The sequence below is a fragment of the Pristiophorus japonicus genome, chromosome 5 (assembly GCF_044704955.1).
Source record: "Pristiophorus japonicus isolate sPriJap1 chromosome 5, sPriJap1.hap1, whole genome shotgun sequence".
In the NCBI taxonomy this organism is placed as follows: domain Eukaryota; kingdom Metazoa; phylum Chordata; class Chondrichthyes; family Pristiophoridae; genus Pristiophorus; species Pristiophorus japonicus.
The window spans coordinates 24,586,860-24,612,683 of NC_091981.1; the positions used below are offsets into that span (position 1 = coordinate 24,586,860).

Here is a 25,824-nt window from a genome sequence, read left to right on the forward strand (position 1 = left end):
AATGAGGAAACCCCTTGGGTCCCCAGTAATAGGACCGCCTCCGCTGTGATGGATAACAGTCCAATCAATCCGGGGGTGGAAGGGCGGCTATTCCGGGTTAAAAGGCGACGCACAGAGCAAAGTGAAGACAGTGTTGGATGCTGAACGATAGCAGCGAATAAGGTTTTTATATCTCTGCCAGGGGTTTTAGTGGCACTACATTTCCGTGTCAGCGCTGCAAACCTTCGCTAACTTCCTTTTAGTGCAGCGGATAAACACCGTCCACTCCCCCCATGTGTAATCTGTCCTTTCTCTCTTGTACTGTACTGTGAACAAGCGCTACCGGGGAGAGTGAAATACACATGGTTCCGCTTTCGGAATTGTGATCGGGCTGTTCATTTCCGAGATGGGATAGATCATGTAAATTTGCAAACCTAAATTTGCCTGAGGATTCACAATACTTTTATAGTCCAGCAAAAGACTTGTCTTTTTTGAGGTTTCAGTCCCGTACTTTTTAGGAAAAGTGCAAAATGTTTCCTGGACAGCAAGGCACAGCATTGAAACTTGAGTCAGCTGAACGTAGATGGGCAGGAAGGAAGCCGGATCCACCATGAGACAAGATTATGGTTGAGGAACTAGTCAACAAGTAGGTCCCGACTGTGAGGCACACATGAACTGGAGACCAGGAATAAGTAGGCACTGGGGATACTTGAAAGGTCGCAGATTTATATTAACATATACATACATGATTAGGTATAAGATGGTAGAACGGTTGTGCAGGAATGTGGGGGAGGAGGAAGGATAACGCTGATTGTTTGCATAGCCAAATTGCATTCTGTATGGATGGGCCACATCCAGGTATGGTGACTTCTCTCTTCTCTTTCCCCCCATTGCAGTCTTGTGCCTAGTGCAGCAGCCTTCCGATTGGCACCTCCCTGCCCAGGTTCAGTGCAGCAGCCTTCCGATTGGCACCTCCCTCCCCAGGCTCAGTGCAGCAGCCTTCCGATTGGCACCTCCCTCCCCAGGCTCAGTGCAGCAGCCTTCCGATTGGCACCTCTCTCCCCGGGCTCAGTGCAGCAGCCTTCCGATTGGCACCTCCCTGCCCAGGTTCAGTGCAGCAGCCTTCCGATTGGCACCTCTCTCCCCGGGCTCAGTGCAGCAGCCTTCTGATTGGCACCTCTTCTCTTTCCCCCGCCCCGCCGGGCTTGTTTTCCAACTGAGCCCCTGTGTCCGGGCACGGGACCGATTCTGACAGCCGACGCTACGAGCTCCCCTCCAGCCCTGTTTGAAGACATTTTGTGGTGGCGTGTGAGTAAAAAAAATGAATATTTCAGAAATCCAAGAAACTTCCATGTAGTCCGTTGAAAGGTAAAAAAAGTTGAACTTTATTATGGATATTTCAAGTGTTAGAGACTCCCTCCAAAAACTTCGATGAAAAACAATAGCGTCTTTCAGTGCCAATTTTGCAATGTGCGCTGGTTTCTGTTAACTCACCTGAAGGTTTTTCGGGCATGACCAGATATGGCAACCTAGAATAAAATTTTTGGGGGCAAACTGCGAAAAGTGCTAAAACCTAGTGCGGATATGATGTCAAAAAAACTTAACGTAGAAAAATCGTAGCTAAAGGAGTTACGCCGGCGCAGATTCCAGGGGGAAACTTTGAATTAAATAATTACGCCAGAAAAACTGGATGCACGCCAAAAAATGGGCGCAAATGACCCGGGAAAATTGCACCTTGTGTCACTGGCCCTGAATTTGTGGTCGGCGGCGTAGCTAAGGAGCACACCGCCAACATCTGAATAAAATCCACACTTATCTGGTGCGAACTCCCCTTCCAGAACTTGCGCTGTGTCACTGCGGAGTTGGGCGCTGCGTCGTGGCCCACGGATCCCAGGGGCGCACTGTTGTGCGTAAGCGTACCTGGGATCACGTGGGGCAGTGCTCCTTTCACTAGCCAATCAGGAAACACATGTATTGTTATATAGTTACAACTTGTTTATTTAAACGGTGTGATACTAAGGGCTGAAAGTTCGGGTGTGCCCTGTTTGGGGGTGGTAATTCTCACAAGGTTACAGCCCCCAAACCTTGCGAGTGAAATTGGGGTTACCATCCCTGAAAGGAAGTGGTGCGCTAAATCAAGCACTCCACTTCCTTTCTGGGGCGGGAGTGGGACGCACAGCTCAGCAGCGCTCTGCCCTAGGCCGCGTAGAAGGGGCTCCTCCCTGAATTAAAGCGAACGGCCCAAACTCTGCATTAATGAAAGGGTCCTACCTGGACCACCAGGGAGTGGGTTCTTGAACTTTGAATGTGAACTGACTGTATTTTCTGAGGTTGGTGTTAAAACACTGAAATGGCACAGAGCAGAGAAAGCTTTACTCTCCATCTGACCTATTTAGCTGAACTAAATGGACTTGTGCTGAGAGTGAATGCCTGTAATTGGAAATTGCTCCATTCCCTCGCACTAACATGAAATATTCAATGTGAATATTTGCATATACTTGGATATACAGGGTATAATTTCCAAGTTTGCAGATGACACGAAATACAGAAATATCATCATAGGCAGTCCCTCGGAATCGAGGAAGACTTGCTTCCACTCTAAAAATGAGTCCTTAGGTGGCTGAACAGTCAAATATGAGAACCACAGTCCCTGTCACAGGTGGGACAGATAGTCGTTGAGGGAAAGGGAGGGTGGGACAGGTTTGTCGCACGCTCTTTTCACTGCCTGCGCTTGATTTCTGCATGCTCTCGGTGATGAGATTTGAGGTGCTCAGCGCCCTCCCAGATGCACTTCCTCCACTTAGGACGGTCTTTGGCCAGGCACTCCCAGGTGTCAGTGGGGATGTTGCACTTTATCAGGGAGGCTTTGAGGGTATGCTTGTAACGTTTCCTCTGCCCACCTTTGGCTCGTTTGCTGTGAAGGAGTTCCGAGTAGAGCGTTTGCTTTGGGAGTCTCGTGTCTGGTATGCGAACAGTGTGGCCTGCTCAGCGAAGCTGATCAAGTTTGGTCAGTGCTGGGGATGTTGGCCTGGTCGAGGACGCTAACGTGGTGCCTGTCCTCCCAGGGGATTTGTAGGATCTTGCGGCGACATCATTGCTGGTATTTCTCCAGCGACTTGAGGTGTCTACTGTACATGGTCCATGTCTCTCACCCGTACAGGAGGGCGGGTATTACTACAGCCCTGTAGACCATGAGCTTGGTGGCAGATTTGAGGGCCTGGTCTTCAAACACTCTTTTCCTCAGGCGGCCGATGGCTGCACTGGCGCACTGGAGGCGCTGTTGAATCTCGTTGTCAATATCTGTTCCTGTTGATAAGAGGCCCCCGAGGTATGGCAAATGGTCCACGTTGTCCAGGGCCATGTAGTAAACAATGAGGAGGATAGTAACAGACTTTAGGAGGACACTGACAGCCTGGTGAAATGGGCAGACACATGGCAGATGCAATTTAATCCAGAGCAATGTAAAGTGATATATTTTTGAAGGAAGAATGTGGAGAGGCAATATAAACTGAATTGTACAATTTTAAAGGGGGTACAGGGACAGAGACTCCTCGGAATATATGTACACAAATCTTAGAAGGTGGCATTACAAGTTGAGAAAGCTGTTTTTCGAAAAAGAAAAGCCTATGGGATCCTTGGTTTTATTAATAGAAGCATAGGGTACAAAAGCAAGGTAGTTATTCTAAACCATTATAAAACACTGGTTAGACCTCAACTGGAGCTTTGTGTTCAACTCTGGGTTCTGGGAATCACACTTTAGGAAGGATGCCAAGGCATTGGAGAAGGGGCAGGGATTTACTAGAATTGTACCAGGGAGGAGCGACCTCAGTTATGTGGAGAAGCTGAGGGTGTTCTCCTTGGAGTAGATGAGGTTAAGAGAAGATTTGATAGAGTTGTTGAAGGGTTTTGATAAAGTAAATAAGGAGAAATAATGGGGTCTTGCCTCTTATTTCATAAATGTTTCCAAATATTCAAATATTTTAGTGACGTATTATCTGATTTATTGGTAGTTAAGCAATTTCACTGGAATATACGGATTTAAAAGCTGGCTTTGCAAGATGAGCCTTGACACAGAAGTCACTGACCATCAATCAACTGTGTTGCTTTAGCACGTTGGTTAATGAGAAACAATAATATTTCAATCTTAGACATGTAGATAATAAAAACCTGAGTCCAATTCTACACAGGTTATAATTGTTTCATTGCAGACCATTGCATTTCTTCTTAAGGCAGTTCCTATCTTCAGTTGCAAACCCTGGTAATTCATTAAGTTTCTTGAGAACCTTATTGTACTAAAATCCTTCTGAAAATATTCATTTTTCTTGCAGTTTTAAACAATGGAGGACCTGAGCAAAGCAAATTGCCATTTCACCCTTGACCTATTCAGAAAGCTGGTTGAAAAGAATCAAGCTGGCAACATCTTTTTTTCTCCATTCAGCATCTCCAGTGCGTTGGCCATGGTTTATCTTGGAGCAAAAAATAATACTGCATCTCAAATGGCAAAGGTATGTATGAAATTACTCTGAGCAAAAGACATAGCTGAAATCATTTTTAACTGTCTTGAGTGTGCAATGTGTTTAAGTCCTTGCTTTTGCCAAACTCCTAATACGTGTAACTCCGTGGTAGCTATCGATGATTCCGATATTTGTCAGGATAAAATAGATTAAACGTAGCTTGTGTGTGCATTATGAATATCCAAAGTCCATCATTGTAGTTATATTAAAGGAGAATTCAACCCTATTTTATAACATTAACTGCATTCTGATCCAAGCACAGGAATGTTGTGGAGTTTATAACGAGCCATTCTTCTTTACACTGAGGAAGACTACCTTCCTTATTCATTGCATTCAGGGTGACAATCCACAGGGACCTCACTGCAACATGAAGCTTGTAGTTTTGCTTTACAACAGGGTTCAATATTGTGTTTGGTTCCTCCCCAGCCGCCTACTACAGGTGACTGACAATAGGATTGGGAAACCTGTGATTAATCAATTAACTAGTTGGCACAAAATATATTGCTGCCTTGTGACTGTAGGTAAGCATGACAAATGAATATCTAAGGTTTTCTACCTGTTTGGATAAAGCTTTTCCGTTTCCTTTCTATTTAGCTATAAATGCCCATAGGTAAGAGTTACATTTATATAGTGCCTTTCAGGGTCACCCAGACGTCTCAAAGTGCTTTACAGCCAAAGAAGTACTTTTTGAAATATAGTCACTGTTGTAATGTCAGAAACGCGGCAGCCAATTTGCGCACAGCAAGCTCCCACAAACAGCAATGCGATAATGACCAACGAATCTGTTTTAGTGATGTTGTTTAGGGATAAATATTGTCCAGGATAACTCTCCTGCTCTTCTTCAAAATAGTGCCATGGAATCTTTAAGTCCACCTGAGAGGTCAGAAGAAGCATTGGTTTAATGTCTCATCTGAAAGACAGCACCTGCGACAATGCACTGCTTCCTCAGCACTGCACTGGAGTGTCAGACTAGACTTTTGTGCTCAAATCTCTGGAGTGGGACTTCGTTATTTGGCAAATGGAGTTTATGATGTGTAAAATGGTTAGCCAGGTAGATGTGCACTATCACTGAGGCCTTTGAGCATACATTCAATTCACTTCACAGATTGATAATGCTGCATTGCTATGCTATGTCTGTACATTACGATGAGAGTGAACCCAACTTGAAAGTGCCTCCCAACAGTGTTAACTAAGATAATCAAATCTAGCAACTGTGATTTATGTCTATATCAAAATCGTCTTTATAATTTGAGTGACTTTTACACAGCAACATTTAAAATTGTGAAATACAATGAGCAGAACACGTGATTAAACAGCAGTAATGGACTCTAGCACAGAAGGGAACCAGGTTGATTTGGCAGACTCGAGTCAGCAGTGTTAACTTTAGACTGACCGACCCAGCCTCAATTCCCCAGTACACTGCAAATTATTCAGTGACCTCTGTTGTTCATGTGTGGATGTGCTGACAGCAGAATCTGGCTTAACAAACCTGCCCCTGTGGTGGAATAAGCTATTGACACTCACTCTCTAGGGTTAGACCTGAAGAATTGCTTTTTGGGTGAGATACTGGAGGATGATCATAATGTGTTGAATGGTATCCTAGCTACAGAATAAAAGACTTTTGGGAAGGGGATCAAAGATAATTGGGTTGAAAAAGAAATGACGGACATTTGAAACATGGATGATTATGACATGTAGCTCCCTTTTTCACTTTGTTGCTTGATGATTGTTGTGTCCATGTATTCTGATAACAGGCTCTCCACTTTGATCAAGTGGGAGATCTCCATTCTGGATTCCAGAAAATGCAATTAGACATTAACCGAGCTGATGTTTCATACCTGTTGAGAGTGGCCAATCGACTATACGGAGAGAAGACCTATAACTTCCTAGAAGTAAGTTGTGAGTAGGTCACCTACTCCCAGATTGTTCCAGTTACCAGAAACCAAGCTGGAAGACTCATGTCAGTTATATTGTTCTTGGATCCTATGTTGTTCTTGTATCTTCACCATAATCCGTTCAAAGGGCAGAAGTATACCTAATGCCATTGTTTTGACATTGCTGGTATATTCCCTTTTAACAATTCTGGTGATCCACTAATCATTTTTAAATAAGGTCTTCCAAACTGGACATTATAACTAATTTTCCCTGTATCCATTGTGCAGCAATTCTGTACATCCTCCATGCAATACTACAGGGCAGACATGTCTGGAGTTGATTTCCGAACTGCTGCAGATGAAACAAGACAGGAGATCAATAAATAGGTGGAGGCGCAGACTGAGGGTAAGTTGTCCTTCACATTCAGTTTCTCACACACTGGTGACGATGCACAAATTAATGTTTTTAAAAATGCAAAGAAAGCATAAATCTTTGCAGCAGCAATTTGCCCAGTGTATTAAACATAGTGTAGAATTTATGAATTAGCCCCCCAGCAACAGCAATGTGAACTTGTAAATATAGAATGAAACTGGATTCAGAAACCTAGAGTGGGGACCAAAAATAAATTAATCGTCTCAGACTTTAGCCAGAGCAGCCGTGTACCAATGTACTAGGGAGCCTTTATTGTTCCTAACCTGATGTACCAGCTCGGTACAGGTTATGCGGGCTGTACACAGTTGAGTGTTCTGGCTTTACCTAAACTTTAGATCACTTCTGTTCATGTACAAAAACATGCTCGATACATCCTGCGATAAGGGAGTCAAGGGTTATGGAGATTGAGCAGGGAAGTGGAGTTGAGGCCAAGATCATATTGAATGGTGGAGCAGGCTTTTGTGTTCTGCGCTGCCTGAATGTGAGTCTTCCTGCGCACAATGATGCTCTTTGTTGAAGAAAGCCCCGCCCTCCCCATGCATAAGCGCAGCAGACGCAAAATTCCTGAATTGATGTCAGTTGTGAACGAGCTGTAAATGGATCCATAAAATCTTATGCGCAACAGGATGCAAGGCCATTTTCCTGATGTTTTATTGCATTTTTTTCCTTTTCCGGTCTCTCTTCACAGAGACTGACAATGCATTTTCTTTGAATGCATCAGAAAGATTTGCATTCAAAATCTACCACAATTGCATTTTCTGAAAAATGTTGTGCCTAATGTGCAGAAATGAACACTTGATGACTTAAAGAAGGAATATGGCATAAGTTCTGTGCTTTCCTCAGGCCCTGATTGTTTACACGGATTGTTTTGCTCCGCTTTTTATATTTTGCCATATGCTAATGAGATACTCAGAATTTCAGCGTAATTCACCGATGGAAAGAGCAGAGTAAAATTGGGCGAAACTGACCATTTCAGGAAATGCCAGGCATTCATGTCTGGAGACTAGAGGAGTCAGACCTGTACTTGCAAGTCCAATGCTTGTCATAATAACAAGAAACAATGCCTTGTCTGATATTTGGCTCAGTTCCAGCTGTTACACAGAAACCAAGACCATTACGGCACTGCCTAGCTTGTGAATCTGACTAACACACTGGGTTAGCACATTGTCCTTCCACCACTGGGACCCGAGGTTTGAATCTGGCACAGACTAATGAGGTGAAATTCGCCACTTTTTGACCCAAAATCTCCTTGGGCTATCTCCAATCTAATGGGCATAGGCTCACAATGCAAACCTTGCCCCTAATTTGACAACATGGGGAAAAATTTCTGCAACAGTTCATCTGCTCGTTCACCATAACCTTGGAAAGACAGTGTTGATGCTATGTTTGTGGCAGTTTTCACGTTTTACCAGCTTTCCCGCTGAAGTTATGGCAGATGGGTGGGAGAACCTCTGCGGAAATTCACCCCCTATGTTGGTAATCTCACTAAGAAGCCATGGATATGGCTAATGTAAGAAAGGTATATTGTGCGGTAAAGGTTGTTCTTCTTCTGAGGTGAGGGGTTCAAGCACACTGTCGGGCACAATACAGGAAACTTGCCTCTCATCGAACCATGCTGACAGTGAATGGGGGATTGTCTTAAGGACAGATTGAGTAGACCAGGCCTATATTCACTAGATTTTAGAAAAATAAGAGGCGATCTCATTGAAATATTAAAAATTCTTCCAGGGCTTGACAGGGAGGATATGTCCTCTGGCTGAGGAGTCTACAACCAGGCATCACTGTCTCAGAATACGTGGTCGGCCATTTAGGACGGCGATGGTGGTGAATCTTTGGAATTCTCTACCCCAGAGGGTTAAGAAGGCTCAGTCTTTGAGTATATTCAAGACAGAGATCAGTAGATTTTTGGATATTAAGGGAATCCAGGGATATAGGGATAGTGCAGGAAAGTGGAGTTGAGGTAGAAGATCAGCCATGATCTCATTGAATGGCGGGGCAGACTCGAGGGGCCGAATGGCCTACTTCTGCTCCTAATTCTTATGCTGTTATAAATGCCTGAAGAGAAAATATTCGATTTCCCAACACTGAAGACCAATATATTAATGGAAGAAACCATCCCATCACCAGTGTCAACTCCAACACCAAAACATTAGCAACTGCATTTAATTTGATCGGCCTGTATTGGAATTTTCATTGGAGTTAAATTGGATAATGCTGTAAAACCCACGCAGGCACTGCATTCCGCCCATGCCCGTTGAATTCATGCTGCCTGCTATTTTACAGCATTGTAGCGCACAGCCCAGTGTGTTGTAGACAGGCTGTGTGCTCAGCAGGGGGCTGAACTTGTCGATGTTTGTGGGAAGCTTGCTTTACTTAAAACTGGCCTGCACTGTTTAAATGTAGTTTTCACCTAATTAAAGGTAAGCTGCCTTCTGGTGATGCAAAATGTTCAAAGTGTTTCAGCATTAACCCAAACAGTACAACAGGCCAGGGAAAGGCACCCAGGTCTCTGATGCAGCCCGAGGTCTTTCTGCAGGGGGTGAACACTGGAAGAGAGGTCCTCTAGCCACAGAGGTCCAGGAAGCCCTCCAGAAAGAAAGATCTGGGACCAGATTGTTGAGGTAGTCAATGGTAGCAGTGGCGTCCCCAGCACTTGGCTGCAGTGCCCGAAAAGTTTCATGACCTTAGATGAGTGGTCAAGGTCAGTGAATGCATCTTCAAAAGCCGTCTCCTATCAACTGCACCACTAGCCTCACACACACTTCCCCTCCCCACCCCACCAGCACTCACCTCGCAATAGTCTCCATCAAACACAAAGCACACCACATTCCTAGCTTCCCGACCAGAAAGGGTCTATCTGGTTTGCCGCCTTCCTGCTGCTTCCTCCTCCTCTTGCTCCTCATCATTCTGCGAGCAGCTTGTCCCCTTTGCTGCCTTTGCTCCATCTCCATATCATGCTGCATCCCAAGGAGGACTGCAACTAGAACCCTGAGGACTGGGAGCAAGTGGTGTTCTCAAAGGCCTTCCTTTAAAGGCCAAAGCCTTGCAAAAATCCAGCAGCACTCCTTGCACTCCCCACACACACTCTTTTTTTAACAACTTTTTTAATGTCTTGCACCAAGCCACTACTCCAATAAAATGTAAAGAAACCAGTACAATAGCAATAATCTAAACTTGCCTCAAGAAGCGCTGGTGGAGGTGTTCGCCAAGCAGCTGAACACACGGTCATTTGTGCGTGCTTCGGAGAGGACGTAAAGTCAAGCGGCGACGTCAACTCAGTGTTTCACGCTGATTGATTCACAATCTGACTGCCATTTTTGCAGCAAGTGTAGGCGGCGTCATCACTGCCAACCTGCCCGGAATAGCGGCCGTCACATTCCACACTTGAAGTGAGGTGGCCGCCATTTGTTTCTCCGAAACTGACCTCATCAGACACAGCTAAGGTGCCGAATTTCACGGCCAAAATCTTTTGAAACTGCTGGTTCGATCTTATCTAAGAGATTGACATCATGAATATTTTATCCAGTACATTTCATAATCATTAATCCTGCGGACGAATCCCTTTGCCCAAACTGGAGGAACAGCATCCGGGAAAGCGCTGAGCACCTCTAGTATTGTCGCCGAGAGCAAGCTGAAGCTAAGCGTAGACAGCGGAAGGAGCGGCGGCACCCCAGGCACCCACCCACCTGTTCCTTCAACCACCGTCTGCCCCATCTGTGACAGAGGCTGTGGGTCCCGCATTGGACTGTTCAGTCACCTGAGAACTCATTTTTAATGTGGAAGTAAGTCATCCTCGACTCCGAGGGACTGCCTAAGAAGAAGAAATTAACCCTATGTGACACCACATTTTTGGGTATGTTTCATTGTTGATCAGGGCCTTGAAGGTAAAGTGTAATTACTGCTCATCAACATGCTTCATTTCAGTGGTTTTGTTTGTAACCACTGAAAGTTTAGCAGCAAATGGTATTAAAAGAAAAATAAAGATAAGGAGGACAGGAAAAAGAAACACCGTTCATCTGGCCAGTCCGATCATTGGTACCTACTCCTAGGTCTTGGTCCAGTGGCAAGGGGTCCAAGACAACTGGAGACCAGGCACTGCTGTATGAGCCTAATTGCCTATGGCGAGATGTTGGCCGCAAGCTCGGCGCCAAGTAGCACCCTTGATGGTAGGTGACTCGAGGCTTGGTTGGGGGCAGGCATTAGGAAGGTCAGTTGTCTGCTGGAGTTCTGAGTGGGAAGTCAGCAAGGAGTGGGAGGGTGGAAGAGTCATAGCCGTGATGCTCACCAGTAGAAGAGGCCAGGTCACCAGTGGGGAAAAAGAGGTCCAGCCGTCGACGAGGAGAAGGATGTAGGCCCGCCACTGGAAGGATGAGAGTCTGCCGCTGGAGGAATATAGGCCCGCCGTAGGAGGGGCGGGGGCGGTGGTGATGTCCTGGTCGCCTGATCGGCGGCACACCTGCTCGCCGGACGTCGTCGTGAATAACTCTAGTTAGATTGGGGTACAGTATTCAATTCCTTAATAAAAAATTTTTTTTAAAGTCCTTGCTCAGCTAAACCCGTGCGGTGGCCGGTGTGCAATGGCCACCCCTCGTTAAAAGAACTCACTCACAGGTATCTTTCACTCTGTTAATTTGAAGTTCAGGAACTCGAACGTCAGGACCCTCATGGACAACTCCAACAACAGGCCGGAACGCCATATCGCCATAGTTGCCCGGGAACTTAAAGACGCTTTGACATCGACATCGCCGCCCGAAGTGAGACCCAGCAGGCAGGAGAAGACCAGCTCAAGGAACAAGGTGGAGGTTACATCTTTTTCTGGAAAGGAAAACCAGAGGAAGAACGGCGCCTTCACGGAGTCGGCTTCGCCATCAAAAATGAGCTGGTTGACCGCCTCAAAGACTCCCCATACGGGGTTAATAAAGGCCTTATGACTCTTCGACACATCCTATCCCGGAACCAATGCGCCACAGTCATCAGTGCGTACGTCCCAACACTCGATGCAATGGATAAGACCAAAGATGGTTTTTATTCCAATCTCTCAACATCCCTGTCCCGCGCCCCCGCGGGCGACAAATTGATCCTGCTAGGTGACTTCAAAGCCAGGTCAGCAAAGACACAGCCCTCTGGGGAGGCATGATTAGCAGAGAGGGGCTAGGGAAAGCCAACTCCAGTGGTACCCTATTCCTGACAAAATGTCTAGAACATGAACTTCTCATCACCAACACCCTGTTTCGCCAGAGGGACAAATACAAGGCATCGTGGCAGCACCCTCGCTCCAAACACTTGCACCTGCTCGACTATGTCATTATCCGAGCCAGAGATCGCAAGGTTGTGCGCATCACCCGCGCCAAGACAGGGGCTGACGACTGCTGGATGGACCACCTAATCCGATCCATCATCGACATTAACATAGGCCCAAAGCGGAGGGGACAGCAGAAGCAGTGCCGCAAAAAAGTCAATGCCGGGGCACTTAAAGACCCAGCTGAGAGAGCCCTATACAGCCAGCGCCTCACAGCTAACCTGGCATGCCTTGATGACCCTGAGATGCTAAATGTCCACAGCGCATGATCTGCCCTTCAGGCCTCCATAACCAGTGCCTGCGAAGAGACACTTGGTCACTCAACCAAAACACCAGGACTGGTTGGATAAGAATGATCAGGAGATCCAAGAACTAATAGATGGAAAACGCAGAGCATTTCTGAGCCTCAAGCAACAACCCAACTCGGGAGCTGCAAAGTAATATTACAGGCGGCTCAAGGCTGAGGCCCAACGAAAAACCCAAGACCTAAAGAACAGGTGGTGAATGGAGAAAGCACAGTAGATACAACAACTGACTGACAGCCATGATGTGCAAGGATTCTTCATCGCAGTCAAGACCAGTTACGGTCCAAACTCCCAAGGCCCCACCCCACTGCTGGCCAAGAACGGGGAAACACTCAAAGGACACCGAGGCAGTCAGGGCCCACTGGAAGGAGCACTATGAAGATCTCCTCAATCGAGACTCTGCCTTTGACTCGAGTGTTCTTGACTCCATCTTGAAGCATGCGACGTGCCACCACCTCAGTGAAACCCCAACGTTGCAAGGGGTAGGAAAAGCCATGAGACAGCTCAAGAACAACAAGGCTACGGGAGGGTATGGAATCCCTGCTGAGGTGCTAAAGTATGGCAGAGAGGCGCTGTTGGCGCGGATACATGACCTCATCTCTCTCTCTCCTGGAGGGAGTAGAGCATGCCAGGAGATCTCAGAGATGCAGTGATTGTGACCATCTTTAAAAAAGGGCACAGGTCCGACTGCGGCAATTACAGGGGAACCTCGTGCCATCAGCCACTGGGAAAGCTGTCGCTAGAGTCCTCCTCAGCCATCTTCTCCCTGTGGCCGAGGAGCTCCTCCTGGAGTCACAGTGCAGATTTCGCACCCCACAGGGCACAACAGACATGATCTTTGCAGCGCGACAGCTGCAGGAAAAATGCAGGGAGCAGAGGCAGCCCTTGTACATGGCCTTTTTCGACCTTACAAAGGTCTTTGACACTGTCAACTACGAGGGTCTATGGAGCGCCCTCCTCCATTTGGATGCCCCCAAAAGTTTGTCAACATCCTTCGCCTGCTCCACAACATGCAGGCCGTGATCCTTACCAACGGATCCATTACAGACCCAATCCACGTCCGGACTGGGGTCAAACAGAGCTGCTTCATCGCTCCAACTCTCTTCTCAATCTTCCTCGTTGCCATGCCCCACCTCAGTCAACCAGCTCCCTGCTGGAATGGAACTAAACTACAGAACCAGTGGGAAGCTGTTTAACCTTCGCCGCTTCCAGGCCAGGTCCAAGATCACCCCAACCTTTGTCGTCGAGCTACTGTACACGATCGCGCTTGCGTTTGCGCACATTCTGAGACTGAACTCCAGGATATAGTCGACATATTTACTGAGGCATAGGAAAGCATAGGCCTTACGCTAAACATTTGTAAGACAAAGTTCCTCCACCAGCCTGTCATCATCGCACAGCACTGCCCCGCGCTCCCCCCCCCCCCCCCCAATCATCAAGATCCACAGTGCGGCCCTCGACAATGTTGACCATTTCCAATACCTCTTATCAACAAAAGCAGACATTGATGCGGAGATTCAACACCACCTCCAGTGCGCCAGTGCAGCCTTCGGCCGCCTAAGGAAAAGAATGTTCAAAGTCCAGGCCCTCAAATCTACCACCAAGCTCATGGTCTACAGGGCTGTAGTAATACCCGCCCTCCTGTATGGCTCAGAGACATGGACCATGCATAGTTGACACCTCAAGTCGCTGGAGATATATCACCAACGATGTCTCTGCAAGATCCTACAAATCCCCTGCGAGGACAGGTGCACCAACATCAGCGTCCTCGTCCAGGCTGACATCCCCAGCATTGAAGCACTGACCACACTCGATCAGCTCCACTGGGCAGACCACATAGTTCGCATGTCAGACACGAAACTCACAAACCAAGTACTCTAAGCGGAGCTCCTTCATGGCAAATGAGCTAAAGGTGGGCAGCGGAAGCATTACAAGGACACCCTCAAAGCCTCCCTGATAAAGTGCGACATCCCCACTGATATCTGGGAGTCCCTGGCCAAAGACCGCCCTCAGTGGAGAAAGTGCATCTGGAAGGGCGCTGAGCACCTCGAGTCTCAACGCCGAGAGCGTGCAGAAATCAAGCGCAGGCAGCGGAAAGACCGTGCGGCAAACCAGTCCCACCCGCCCCTTCCCTAGACAACTATCTGTCCCACCTGTGACAGAGTCTGTGGCTCTTGTATTGGACTGTTCAGCCAGCAAAGAACTCACTTCAGGAGTGGAAGCAAGTCTTCCTCGATTGCGAGGGACTGCCTATGATGATGATGACCTGCTACTAAAATATAACTTGGAGATTGCTGAGGCTTTGTAAAATGATTTATTAGAACAAAATAATCTAATTTTAAGAATAACTGGGTGTATTATATTCCAACTCACATAGGATATACAGCGCAGAAACAGGCCATTCAACCCAACCAGTCCATGCCAGTGTTTATGCTCTAGTCAAGCCTCCTCCCAACTTTCTTCATATAACTGTCAGCATAACCCTCTATACCCTTCTCCCTCATATGCTTATCTAGCCTCCCCTTGCATCCATCTACGCTATTTGCCTCAACCATTCCCTGTGGTAGCGAGTTCCATATTCTCACCACTTTCTGGGTAAATAAGTTTCTTCTGAATTGCCTATTTGATTTCTTGGTGACTATCTTATATTGATGGCGTCTAGTGTTGGTCTTTCCTGCAAGTGGGAACATTCTTGCTGTAACTACTCTATCAAAACCTTTCATAATCTTAAGGACCTTCTACTAGGTTACCCCTTCAGGTTGGCATGCAGGTACAGCAGGCGGTTAAGAAAGCAAATGGCATGTTGGCCTTCATAGCGAGGGGATTTGAGTACAGGGGCAGGGAGGTGTTGCTACAGTTGTACAGGGCCTTGGTGAGGCCACACCTGGAGTATTGTGTACAGTTTTGGTCTCCTAACTTGAGGAAGGACATTCTTGCTATTGAGGGAGTGCAGCGAAGATTTACCAGACTGATTCCCGGGATGATGGGACTGACCTATCAAGAAAGACTGGATCAACTGGGCTGTATTCACTGGAGTTCAGAAGAATGAGAGGGGACCTCATAGAAACGTTTAAAATTCTGACAGGTTTAGACAGGTTAGATGCAGGAAGAATGTTCCCAATGTTGGGGAAGTCCAGAACCAGGGGTCACAGTCTAAGGATAAGGGGTAAGCCATTTAGGACCGAGATGAGGAGAAACTTCTTCACCCAGAGAGTGGTGAACCTGTGGAATTCTCTACCACAGAAAGTAGTTGAGGCCAATTCACTAAATATATTCAAAAGGGAGTTAGATGAAGTCCTTACTACTCGGGGGATCAAGGGGTATGGCGAGAAAGCAGGAAGGGGGTACTGAAGTTTTATGTTCAGCCATGAACTCATTGAATGGCGGTGCAGGCTAGAAGGGCTGAATGGCCTGCTCCTACACCTATTTTCTATGTTTCTATGTTTTCAGCCTTCTCTTTTCAAGAGTAAAAAGACAGAGTCTGTTCATCCTTTCCTGATCGGTATACCCTCGCATTTCTCGAATCATCCTTGTAAATCTTTTTTATACCCTCTCCAATGCCTCTATATCTTTTTCTTAATATGGTGACCAGTATCGTATGCAGTACTAAGTGTGGTCTAACCAAGGTTTGATACATGTTTGTCATAACTTCATTACTTTTCAATTCGATCCCAGTAGAAATAAACCCTAGTGGTTGGTTTCCTTTTTTAATGGCCTTGTTAACCTGTGGTGTTTGTAGAGATTTGTGTATTTGTACTCCCAGATCCCTTTGCACCTCTTCTCCATTTAGATTCTTATTTTCCAAGTAATATGTGACCTCCTTATTTTTCTTACCAAAATGTAATACCTCACATTTATCTGTGTTGAACTTCATTTACCAATTATATGCCCATTCTGGAAGTTTATTAATAATATCTTGTAATTTGTTGCAACCCTCCGCATTCTCTGACCATATTCATTAGTCTATTCTGCGGTACCTTATCGAAGGCCTTTTGGAAAACTAGATAAATTACATCTACTACATTACCCTTCTCTACTCTGTTACCAAATTCTTCAAAGAATTCAATGAGGTTGGTCAAGCAAGACGTTCCCTTTTGAAATCCATGCTGGCTATTCATTATATTTTTTGGTTTCTGGAGTTTTTTTTCCCCTTTCATAGGCATTCCAATATTTTCCTACCACTGGTGTTAAGATAGAAGTATTACGTCAGCTATTCGCCAGTCCTCTGCACTGCATCTTTTAACATTTTTTTTTAGTAATGTTTTGATACAAACTAATCCTTAACTGTACTAATTTAACATGGATATTAATCTATTTGGGAAATTGGAACATACACCCCAGTGAGTTGATGTTCTGTGGGAAAGACTCCTGCTTTATAACTAGTCCAAGGTAAAAAAATTTTAAAAGATGTAACCAAAAATGTTTTGCAACTATGAGTTTGATTATTTTTCTCTCTCCTTTATGAAGTTTAAATTTAGAATATAAATTACTGAAGATTAAGCCTTTCTTAACCTTTTTGCTGCTGTTGTGTACTATACAAATATCTTGAATCTATTTCCATTCAGGTAAGATCCAAAACCTGTTGGCTCCAGGTTTGGTTAGCAGTGCTACCACACTCGTGTTGGTGAATGCCATCTACTTCAAAGGAAGCTGGGCTGAGAAGTTTAATGAACAATTCACAAAGGAGATGCCATTCAGACTGAATAAGATATTTGAAGCAAAGTACCAGTACTGAACCCAGTTACTTTTCTCTTTTTAATTTTTCCCCATAAGGAAACATTCAAGTTTTGGTCCTGATTATTTGAATAGTAATATTAAATGACATTTGGAAATGTTACTGAACTTGGATCAACAGCAAATCAGCTAAACTGGAAACAAAATCATAGAATGGTTATAGTACAGAAGGAGGCTATTTGGCCTAATATCTACAAGTATATATAAAGGAAAACAAAGGACGAGAGTAGCTAAATTAAATATTGGACCTTTTAGAGGACGAGACAAGGGAATTAATAATGAGAAACCAGGAAATGGCAGAGACTCTGAACAAATAATTTGTATCTGTCTTCGTGGTAGACACAAAGCATCCTAATAATAGTAGAAAGTCAGGGGGCAAAAGGGAGGGAGGAAATGACAACAATCACTGTCACGAGAGGAATAAGTACTAGTCAAACTAATGGGAGTAAAGGCTGACAAGTTCTGATGGCCTGCAGAAATAGTGGATGCATTGGTTGTAATCTTCCAAAATTCCCTAGATTCTGGAAAGGTCCCAGCAGATTGGAAAATTGCAAATGTAACGATCCTATTCAAGAAAGGAGGGAAATAGAAAGCGGGAAACTATAGGCCAGTTAGCCTAACATCTGTCATTGGGAAAATGCTGGAATCCATTATTAAGGAAGCGGTAGCAGGATATTTAGAAAATCATAATGCAATCATACAGAGTCAACATGGTTTTATGAAAGGGAAATTGTGTTTGACAAATTTATTAGTTCTTCAAGGATGTAACGAGCAGGTTGGATAAAAGGAACCAGTATATGTACTATGTTTGGATTTCCAAAAGGCATTTGATAAGGTGTCACATAAAAGGTTACTACACAAGATAAGACCTCATGCTGTTAGGGGTAATATATTAGCATGGATAGAGGATTGGCTAACTAACAGAAAACAGAGAGTAGGGATAAATAGGTCATTTTCAGGTTGGCAAAATAACTAGCCATGTGCCACAGGGATCAGTACTATTTACAATCTATATTAATCACTTAGATGAAGGGACAGAGTGTATTGTAGCCAAATTTGCTGCCAATACAAAAATAGGGGGCAAAGCAAGTTGTGAGGACGCAAAGAGTCTGCAAAGGGATATAGATAGGTGAAGTGAGTGGGCAAACATTTGGCAGATGGGGTATAATGTGGGAAAATGTGAGGTTATCCACTTTGGTTGGAACAATAGAAAAGCAAAATAATATTTAAATGGAGAAAGACTACCAAATGCTGCTATACAGAGGGATCTGGGTGTCCTCGTACATGAAACACAAAAAGTTAGCATGCAGGTAGAGCAAGCAATTAGGAAAGCAAATGGAATGTTGGCCTTTATTGCAAGGGGGATGAAGCTTAAAAGTAGGGAAGTCTTGCTACAACTGTACAGGGCATTGGTGAGACCACACCTGGAGTACTGTGTAGAGTTTTAATCTCTTTATTTAAGGAGGGATATACTTGCATTGGAGGCAGTTCAGAGTACGCTCACTAGGTTGATTCCTGGGATGAAGGGGTTGTCTTATGAGGAAAGCTTGAGCAGGTTGGGCCTGTACTCATTGGAGTTTAGAAGAATGAGAGGTAATTTTATTGAATCATAAGATTCTGAGGGGGCTTGACAGGGTAGATGCTGGGAGGATGTTTTCCCTCATAGGGGAATCTAGAACTAGAGGGCATAGTTTCAGAATAAGGGGTCACCCATTTAAGACGGAGATGAGGAGGAATTTCTTCTCTCAGGGTCATGAATCTTTGGAATTCTCTGCCCCAGAGAGTTGTGTAGGCTAGGTCATTGAATATATTCAAGGCTGAGATAGACAGATTCTTAACTATTGGGGAGTCGAGGGTTACGGGTAACAGGCAGGAAAGTGGAGCTGAGGCCAAGATCAGATCAGCCATGATCTTATTGAATGGCAGAGCAGAACCGTATGGTCTACTCCTGCTCCTATTTCTTGTTCTTATGGCCCATCAAGCTTGTGCCAGCTCTCTGCAAGAGCACTTCAGCTAGTTCCACTCCCCCACCCTTTCCCTGTAGCCCTGTCATTTATTCTCCTTCAGGTACTTATAATATTCCCTTTTGAAAGCCACGATTGAGTCTGACTCCACCACCCTTTCAGGCAGTGCATTCCAGATCCTAACTTACTCGCTGCGCAAAAGGTTTTTCCTCATGACGCCTTTGGTACTTTTGACTGTCACCTTAATTCTGTGTCCTCTGGTTCACGACCCTTCTGCCAATGGCAACATTTGCTCTCTTTCTACTCTGTCTAGACCCCTCATGATTTTGAACGCCTCTGTCAAATCTCCTTTAAGGAGAACATCCCCAGCTTCTCCAGTCTATCCAGGTAGCTCAATCTATTTCCATTCAGGTAAGATCCAAGGCTTGTTGCCTTCAACAAGTAAGTTTGTTTTGAAGGATATGGGGCATGGCAGCATTTCTCTCAGTGTGAGACATGAGATGGTGACAGTCTGAAACAAAGACCGTCAGATAACATTGTGTATTTCAAGCCCGGAGACTTGTCAATCCACAGTGACGTGTCTAGATAACAACATTCTACGTTTAGGGAATTTAGAAGAATCACATTTGTTTTTTGATATAATGATTGATTTTAAGTGACCTAATGCCAGGATACCAGAATAAAGATAACCATATTTTAGAACCAGGAAATGTTCTGAACTACAAGTGGGCCTTCTCCCACAGTGTTTTGTTTATTCAAAGCCAACAATGAATTTTGATCAGTCGAGAGATGTAAATTAATAACATGGTTCAGTGACTAAATGATCTACAGACTATATTTTGTTGCATCTTTCAGAAGAGTGAACACCACACACACAAGCATATGTACAGTAAGGAGTAAACTTGATTGTTTGTAGAGCATCCTTACTGCTTACAGCAATATAGCAGTGAGTACTCTTGTCAACCTTTGCGCAATTCTGATGGTCTCTTTCGGACTAGTGCACGAAAACATGATACAACATAGTGTCTATTTTGCAGGTTACAGCATCATACTTTTATCTTGTGCCTTGTTTTGTTTCTTTTAAATAATTCCCGTACATGTCTCCTTCGACGCTATCTTTGAATAGTTTAAATTACAAAAGAATTACATGCAATGAATGTTACTGTTTATAGAATGAAAGCAGGCCAGTGAAAATAATGTACCAAAAGGAGGAGTTCCTTATCCGTCACGTACCTGAAGTTAAGATTCAAGTTCTTGAGCTTCCATACGTTGATGAAGAACTAAGTATGATCATCTTGTTACCAGATGACATCATGGATGATTCCACAGGTCTCCAAAAGGTATTGTATCTTTTTAGGCTGTAACTATTTGTAACACCAGAGTTCTGATTGGTCCCCTTCGAGGACAAGACACACCGAGCAGTTTGTCTGTAATGTGCAATTAGATCCTGCCTGCCTGAATAATCGAGATCTTTGCAATGTGTGATTTGATCCATTATACAACTGCTAACACTACTCGGAGAACAGACTTGGCTCACCCTCCCGGGATAGGTACACTCGCATTGTCGAGTTCAGATAGGTAGGGGTGAGGCCATGGACAGATTTTATCATGAGGTTGAGAATTTTAAATTCAAGGTGTTGGTGGACAGTGTTCCCCCTAATTTATTTTTGTTAAACGGGCTGCAGAGGATCTCCAGACAGCTGCACAAGGATGATGGGTGAATGGGACATGCTGCGTGTTAGGATGCGTGCAGCAGAGTTTTGGATGAGTTCCCATTGAGGGTGGAAGGGGGGCGGAGGGGAGGAGAGTGATAATGTGGTGCAGGTGTAAAGGGGGTGGGGGAGGAAGAACGTGATTCAGGCCTAACAAAGGGCGGGAGAATGCGATCTATCTTCCCATCTGGATCATGTTCTTGCTCTCATCCCCTCTTCTCCCTCCCCCCCCCCGCCCATCCCCAGCCCCATTTGGTCCTGGATCATGTTCTTCTCCCACCCAGGTCCCCACTGTGCTCTCTTTCCTCCGCAATCCCCCTCCCCCACAAAATGTTCCTGACCTTCTCTCCCCTAGTTCCTGACCTTCTCGCCCCCACCCGATCCCCTGACCTTCTCACCTCCCCTCCCCCTGAGCTCCTGACATTCTCGCCCCCACCCAAGCCTTCTCGCCGCCCCCATTTTGTTCGTGGCCTTCTCCCTCCCCCCTCTCCGATCTCTCCCCACCCTTTGTTTCCCCCTTCGATTCTCTCTCTCTCTTTCCCCCTTCGATGCTGTCTCTCCCTACCTTCGATCCTCTCTGCCGCCTGGCCACCAATGAATCCCCTGACCGTCTCCACACTGAGCCGAGGGAAGTGTGGCGGTGCCGGCTGCAGCTGCCACACCGTTTGGGGCTGTGCATGTGTGACTGGATCAAGTGCACAAGTGTGACCGGATCGAGTCCGCATGCAGATTACGAAACAGGTGCACATGCACAGAGAGAGTCAAAAATGCATTGCAAATAATCACTTTGGTCTTTTTATGATTAAAAGTGTTGACATACATTTACGTAGAGTGAGAGAGTTCACATGTAGATGCAGAAACTCCTTACTCTGTGAATTGCTTGAAGCTTGACTGCTCTTGAATTTGCAACAGTTCTCAGATATTCTTGGAAATGAGAGTATTTATAGAGTCACTGAATGGTTTCTGCTGTTAAATCATTGGTTACAGAGATCTGGTTCACAGATGTCCACAGACATTTACTGGGATGCCCCCACTCATTTCTTGGTCCATTTGTGAACAAGCATCACTACTTTACAGTCCCAGCCTGGCAAAATGGCAAATTGGTGAGGCAGTGACCCAGAGCAGTTAGGATTCCTCTTTATCCACAGTCCTATATTTTAAACTGCCTTTGATCACACAATTTATTGGCATTATCTATGGTAGCTCCGATGTGCTCTGCTTTCTAAAACTGGGCACTTTGGCAGAATATAAACATGGATTGAGGAGCTAATAACCACGATCACTTGTAATTCACACTGGATTTTATTGTAAGAGATGAATTTCATACCTGAAGGGAGTGCTCCAGTATAAACTTTACACTGCTTTTACACTCATTATCTGCCAGTTTCAGTCTTGTATTTAGAATAAATGTATTTATATTATTTTGAGGTTCACCACAGCAAATGCTTCAATGGCTGAACAAGTTAATCCATTGAGTAGTTATACCATACAGACCAGGACTAATCTCTGCTGCATGTGCTAATTGCAACCAAGGTCAAATAAGTACACTAGAATTCACCGACACCCTGTTACTGTATAATGCACTATTTTTATAGAATGCCTTTCTGTGAAATGATAACTCAACCCTGGACTAGGAAAGGAAAATCAGGCAGGAATTCTACCTGTGATTGATATCCAGCACACCCTCAAAGCACGTGTGGATACCAATCAAAGTCCCAATCTGACTTGGCTGAGATGCTTTCCAGTCAGTTTGCCCACACTTGATGTTCAGGCTTGCATGTGAATAATGGCTGTATAGCCAGTGTGAAACCAGCACTAGGAACATTGCCCAGCACAGAAGCAGCACCTTCAGGAGAGGAGGGCGGAAAAAAATTAAACCACAAGATGGCTGGCTTCCCATTCAGGGACACAACCTTTTGTCATGTATCCTACATAGAAAATAGGTGCAGGAGTAGGCCATTCGGCCCTTCGAGCCTGCACCGCCATTCAATGAGTTCATGGCTGAACATGCAACTTCAGTACCCCATTCCTACATGGTTACTGCTTGTATTATTACAAGGTGTGCCACCAGAGGGCAATGCAGTGAGAGACTTGTAGGTTACCTGTACAGGTGTGCCAGGCCCAGCATAAAATCCTCACTCTGGAGTTACATTAAGTGGACTAAGGTCACTACAGTTCAAGCACAACACATTGTCTCGTGGAGTCATTATTAGAGCATCTGAAGACATAACACCTTTCAACACTTCTGACAGACTGGAAAGGACTCTTTGGTCCATCCAGCCTGTCCCACACAATTGTGGCACCTTGTATCTCACAATATATACACTCTCCACCAGTGTTCCTGTGCATCAGTCTGGAACTCCTGTGTAGGCCACTCACCGGCTTTTAAATGGAAAAATTGTGCATGCACGGAAATGTGAATGGGCCGCACAGCACGATGAAGGGGCCATGCACCTAATAAAAATTTAGAGGGAACATTGCTCTCCATCCCACCCAAAAATCATGTGATTTCCTGGGGGAGGCTAAAAAACAGATTTAAAACCCAGGCCAATTTGGTGGAAGAATCTGCAAAATTGCTCTCTGATCTTCCCATGCAATCAAACCCAGTCCAGATCACTCCTGGCCTTTTCTATGTAACTGCGCTTTTCTTGTTTTGGCCTCTAACTGATGTTTGCTGTTTTGGTCTATCAGCTGGAGCAGGAACTTACATTAGAAAAGCTGCAAGAATGGACACTTCAAGACCGTATGGAAAAAATGGATGTTCAGGTTCGTCTGCCCAAATTTAAACTGGAAGATGACTATGAGCTCAACTCACCTTTGTCCAGTTTAGGCATGCGAGATCAATGGTTCGAAGGCAGATCTATCTGGAATGTCTGAGGCTCATGACTTATTTGTGACCAAAGTTATTCATAAGTCTTTTGTAGAAGTGAATGATGAAGGAACTGAAGCAGCAGCTACAGCGGGGTTGGTAATGCTGGGCTCAAGCATGTACTCACAGCCCGAGAAGATTTTCACTGCTGATCATCCCTTCCTCTTTTTCATTCGACACAACAAAACAAATAGCATTCTGTTCTTTGGTAGATACACTTCTCCCAAACCCGACACTTCTCCCAAACCTGGGACTAAGTAACGCTGCATGACAAAAAGCTCAAAAGCAAAATGTTGAAATCAGCTTCATGGTATTTTAAAGATCTGTTAGATTAATGTATTTTACTTTTTTAATGTCCTTTAGCACAAAAATTTTAAATAAAAAAAAAACATTAAAATGAATACAAAATATGATTCAGTGATTATTGTTTTAGAATCTTTAAGGTTAGATTTATCACTTTCTGTTAACTTTTATCTGAAAATAGTATATGAACTGGTAATGAAAACCGATAATAAATTAACAAAATGCAACTGCATTTGTATTAATGGTGTGTTTCAGTAACTCACTGGTCAGTTACCGTAACTCCAGATTACGATTGAAAAAACCACCGATGTAAAATGTACTGCAAAGCCTGGCACTTAGGACCTACCTTCAATCCTGACTTTATGCCCTAAGTATTGGACTACGAGTCGTTTATCAACAGGTATAGCGTCTAATGTTTCTTTTTTTCTGCAATGACAATTACAAATAGCTTAAATGTGGATTTTTACAGTGTGCAAATTTTTTTTAGCCAATCCAATTTTGCCAGTTCTCTGTCCTAAAAAATAGCAAAGGTGGGGTGAAGGGTTGGAAATAAAAGATGTAATTCTCTTTCTTTTTTTTATAAAGGTTATCTGCTCTATTTCCAATATAGACCAACATTCCTGCTTTTGAGTTTTAAGTTTCAAAGGAACTTTTATTTTGGGAATAAAGAATAGAAAATAGTAGATCATTAAATGCAAAAGAATAACCTTAATGTTGATTAAAGATATGTTAGATGAACATATTTTACTTGTTATATCTTCTGTATCCCCAAAAAATGCTTTCAAATAAAAATATTGATTAAATCAATACAACATGTGGTTGTGATTTATTGTTTTGGAATCTTTAAAGATAGATTGATTGCTTTCTGATTTTAAAGATTTAAATCTTTTTGCTTATTTTATATAAAGCTCTATTTGCAATGTAGACCAAAATCCCTGCTTTGGGGTTTTCAATTTCAAAGGAACTTTTTTTTTGGAATAAAAATAGAAAATACTGGAAATAAATAGTAGTTTAGATTTATCAATTTCAGACGTAAGAATGGTGCTACAGATTGGAAACACTGTTTTAAATGCTGATTGACGCACTAACCTAAAGACAGGTTAATTTCATCAGAATTTACATGGGAATAGGAGTAGGCCACTCAGCCCCTCGAGCCTCTTCCACCATTCAATTAGATCTGTATCTTAACTCCATCTACCCACCTTGGTTCCGTAACCCTTAATACCCTTGCCTAACAAAAATCTATTAATCTCACTTGAGAAATTTTCAATTGACTTCGTCTCAATAGCTTTTTGGAGATAAGTGTTCCATATTTCCAGTACCCTGTGTGTGAAGAAGTGCTTTCTGACATCACTCCTGAACAGCCTCGCTCTAATTTTAAGGCAATGCCCCCTTGTGGACTCTCCCACGAGGGGAAATAGTTTCTCTCTGTCTACCCTATCAAATCCTTTAATCATCTTAAACACTTCAGTTAGATCACCCGAAACCTTCGATATTCAAGGGAATACAAGTCTAGTCCATGCAACCTGTCCTCATAATTTAACCATTTAGCCGCAATATCATTTGGTGAACCTGTGCTGCAACACCTCCAAGGCCAAGATATCCTTCCTGAAGTGCAGTGCCCAGAACTGAATGCAGTGTCCAGATGGGGTCTAACCAGAGCTCTGTACAGCTGTAACATAACTTTGTATCCAGCCCTCTTGCGATAAAGGCCAACATTCCATTAACCTTTAAAATTATTTTTTCGTACCTGTCCTATATCTTGTAGTGATTTCTGTACGTAGACCCCTAAATCTCTCTGCTCATCCACTGTACCTAGCTTCTCACCATTTAGCAAA

General features: G+C 44.3%; 1 pseudogene; it reads left to right on the forward strand.

The window, feature by feature from the left end:
• Positions 1 to 81: 81 nt before the first annotated feature.
• LOC139264254 (leukocyte elastase inhibitor-like) lies at positions 82 to 24,042 on the forward strand (annotated as a pseudogene).
• Positions 24,043 to 25,824: the final 1,782 nt, after the last annotated feature.